Below are 3,499 nucleotides of genomic sequence, written 5' to 3'. Positions count from 1 at the left end.
GAACGAGTTTTGTCCTTGAAGAGGCTTCTGCTTTTAATCTGTGTGAGCACAGAGCAAACCCATTCATTCAAAACCTCCTGCGTGATCAAGGAGCTTAAATCACTTCACACTATTTTTCAAGAGTCCACAAGCCAATTCACAGATACGCATGAATTATTGATTTCACGTTTAATGATAGGATGATCAACATTCTGAAACAGGTATCAACTGAAATGACTGGATCAGACTGTGACTGGGTTTTTATTTCAAGGTAGAAAAAAACACAAATGCAGAGATTTAAATTTAAGACGTGAACTCTGGTGGATTAGCTTAAACTTTTCTAATTCTCACGCATTTTTGTGTCATGGGTGCAAGGGTGGAAGGACGCAGGCAGCAGGCATGGTTGGAAAGGGTCTTTTATTCCGAAAACTCAGGAGGTCAGGAACTCAGGAAAAGGCAAACAGAGCTGAGGTGCAGGCAGGGACACGGACGCAGGAAGACAGACGCACAAGGAGCCGACAAGACGCACCAGGAGAGCAGGACTTAAAATAGGGGGGCAGGACAGGTGGAGCACATTAGGGAGATAACGAGACAGACCAGAGGGCGAACAAGAGGAGCAGGCAGGTGACCAGGCAGGAGAACATGAGGGCAGACCAACACAAAACAGGACCCGAGCGCCCCCACATGGGTGCAGGGGCACAGGGCGTGACATTTTGTGGTAAAGGTGTGTACATTTTTGTGGTTTTTGCAATGATTAAAGTTGCTGAACACATTAAATACATTCCCTTTCACATCTATGTCTTCTTCTGCAGAGAAACGTCCAACGGGATGCTGTTCTGTGAACTCCACTGACGCTGTTTTGTAGTTTTAGATCACTTTGTCTTATATATCCCTTTCAACTACAAATCACATTTCACTGGTCAAGCTGCTACGAATTTCTCCTGTATTTTACGTTTTCTATTCAGTCTCTTTGTTACCAAAAAACATTTCATTGCCTGATATTTCTGATAAACAGTTTACTCCTTCTTGTAGTCCTCCAGTTTCAGCTTCTCCGTGTTGTTGCTGATGAACGCCGGGCCGTTGCTCGCCTGCACTTTGTCGAAGAACTTGAAGTTGGCCACGTAGCGGCCGCTGGGCGTGCTGAACAGCACCGGCTTGAACTCGTAGCCCCACAGGATCTCCTGCGGGACGTAGGAGGTGCGGCTCTGACACGTGGCCGCCGTGGGCTCCATGGTGGCGTTGAGGGTGACGAGCAGCTCGAAGTCGCGGGTGAGCAGGTTCTCCGCCGTCAGGCCGGACAGGGGGCTGCGCTCGTCCAGGACGTGGTAGAAGGTGAGAGGCAGGATGAGGAACGGGCTCTCGCCGCTGGAGTCCATGTGGAAGTCCACCGAGCTCTCCTCCTCCGTCACGTTGGACTGGAACAGCTTCCCCGTCAGCTGGCACTGGATGAGCAGGCTCTAACTCATGTTGGCCACCCTCGGCATCAGGCACAGCTGGCCCCGGCGCCGGCACACCACCGCCGACTGGCTGAACTTGATGGTCTCCGCCCGCTTCTTGGGCCGCGCCAGCTTGGCCAGGAAGGCGCCGGTGACGAAGATCTCGGCCAGGCCGGTGATGACGAGCTGGGCCACCGGGGTGAAGATGGCCAGCGGGCACTCCTCGGAGATGCAGCGGAAACCGTAGCCGATGGCGGTCTGAGACTCCAGCGAGAAGAGGAAGGCCCCTGTCAGCGTCTCCACGTTCAGAACGCAGGGCGTGTGGTTGGAGCTCAGGCCCGGCTCGAAGTCGCCGTTCCCCATGCCGATGAAGTAGAAGATGACCCCGAAGATGAACCAGGTCATGATGAAGGTGGAGGCGAACAGGGTGAGCTTGTAGCGCCACTTCATGTCCACCGCCGTGGTCCAGATGTCGTGCAGGTACAGCTTCACCATGCCCTCCACGTTGTCGATGCGCACGTTGTTGTGGCCGTCCTTGTTGACGATCCTCCTCAGGACCGCCGACTTCCTGCCGGCCATGCTGCTCCCAGTCAGAGGAAGATGAATGAACGGAGGTTTGGCTTCGGCTTCAGCCACAGACGAGCTGACGGAGCAAGAAGAGGAGGAGGAGCGTTGGACCTTCGTTTGAATGATGCACACAAGCTTAAAATCTGAACAGGAATAGGTTTAGAATTCCTCACCAAGCTGTTGAATTTAATATGAAAGGCACGTCTCAGTTACAAAGCTACAAAGAAATATTGTTTCTATAAAATGCATTCAAGTAAATGTGAAGGTCACCATTTGGACAGTGTTTCCGTCTTTTACACTGATCTCATGAGCTGGGTGTTACAGAGACGATCTAATCGATTGTCTTCGGGAGGAAGTTCCTCCACCCTCAAACAGCTTGACCAACTCCACACCTGCTCTGTCTCGTGCCAGATAATCAAATGTTTTTCAGATGCTTTAATATTAGTGTTTATTGTAACACTGAAGCATATTTTCTCCATTTAGTTTGTTTCCACTGCAATCACAGGGAATTCTGTTCTAAAATGTGTTTTTTAACAAAATGATCTTTTTTTGATCCTGATCATTAATCAGTAATTAAATAACAAGAAGTTCTGACAGGAAAAGACGTCCTCCAACCCTGAGAGTTGAGTTTTCCACTGATAATCTGATTTAATGACCGTTTTATCACACATTAGTCTTTATTACTGTTACGTTGTTTGTTAGTATGCCAAAATTGCACAATCAAGGAAGACCAAAGTGTATACTGACTGCAGTTCACCTTGAAACTAGGACTACCTTCAGATCTTCTGGAAATACGAAGAGTTGAATGAAGTTGTTGTATGAAAATACAGAATTGGTGGATTAATTTTTGCACAGAGCCGTCACGGCGTCCACATCCCGACAGGACAAAGCGACTCTTGACACAGCTCTCTTTCTGTGTCACAGACACATGAAGTCCAGGATGAGCAGACATTCAATGAAACACTGAGAAACAAAGTCAGAAAGCAGCAAGAAAACCAGCCAGAAAGGAATAATAATAATAATAATAATAATAATAATAATAATAATACATTTATTTGTATAGTGCTTTTCAAGACACTCAAAGTCGCTTCACAATACAAAAAGATAAATAAAACACAGCAGCATAAAATCAACAAAAGAAAAAAAACAACATCAAATGCAATTCTGAACAGGTGGTTTTGAGTTCTTCTTGAAGGTGGGAGGTCAGAGCAGTCACGGAGAGGTTGGGGCAGTGAGTTCCAGAGGGTGGGGGCGGCGATGGAGAAGGCTCTGTCTCCCCAGGTTGGAGCCTGGTCCTACACGGCAGGGACAGCAGGTTGAGGTGGAGGAGCGGAGGGAGCGAGATGGAGTGTGGAGTTGAGCAGGTCTGGAGGGATGGAGGGCCAGATATGGAGAGCTTTGAAGGGTGATCAGGAGGAGTTTGAAGTGGAGCGCTGAGGGACGGGGAGCCAGTGGAGCTTGGGAGGACAGGGGTTGATGTGTTCACAGAAGCGGGTGTGGGTGAGGAGGCGGGCAGC

General features: G+C 49.0%; 1 pseudogene; it reads right to left on the bottom strand.

Annotated features, from left to right (window-relative positions):
* Nucleotides 1–840: 840 nt before the first annotated feature.
* LOC115384521 (ATP-sensitive inward rectifier potassium channel 15-like) lies at nt 841–2,041 on the bottom strand (annotated as a pseudogene).
* Nucleotides 2,042–3,499: the final 1,458 nt, after the last annotated feature.

Source organism: Salarias fasciatus, unplaced genomic scaffold (genome assembly GCF_902148845.1).
Source record: "Salarias fasciatus unplaced genomic scaffold, fSalaFa1.1, whole genome shotgun sequence".
In the NCBI taxonomy this organism is placed as follows: Eukaryota; Metazoa; Chordata; class Actinopteri; order Blenniiformes; family Blenniidae; genus Salarias; species Salarias fasciatus.
The sequence above is the reverse complement of the archived record's forward strand: the minus strand, read 5'-3'. Positions and strand labels throughout refer to the sequence as shown.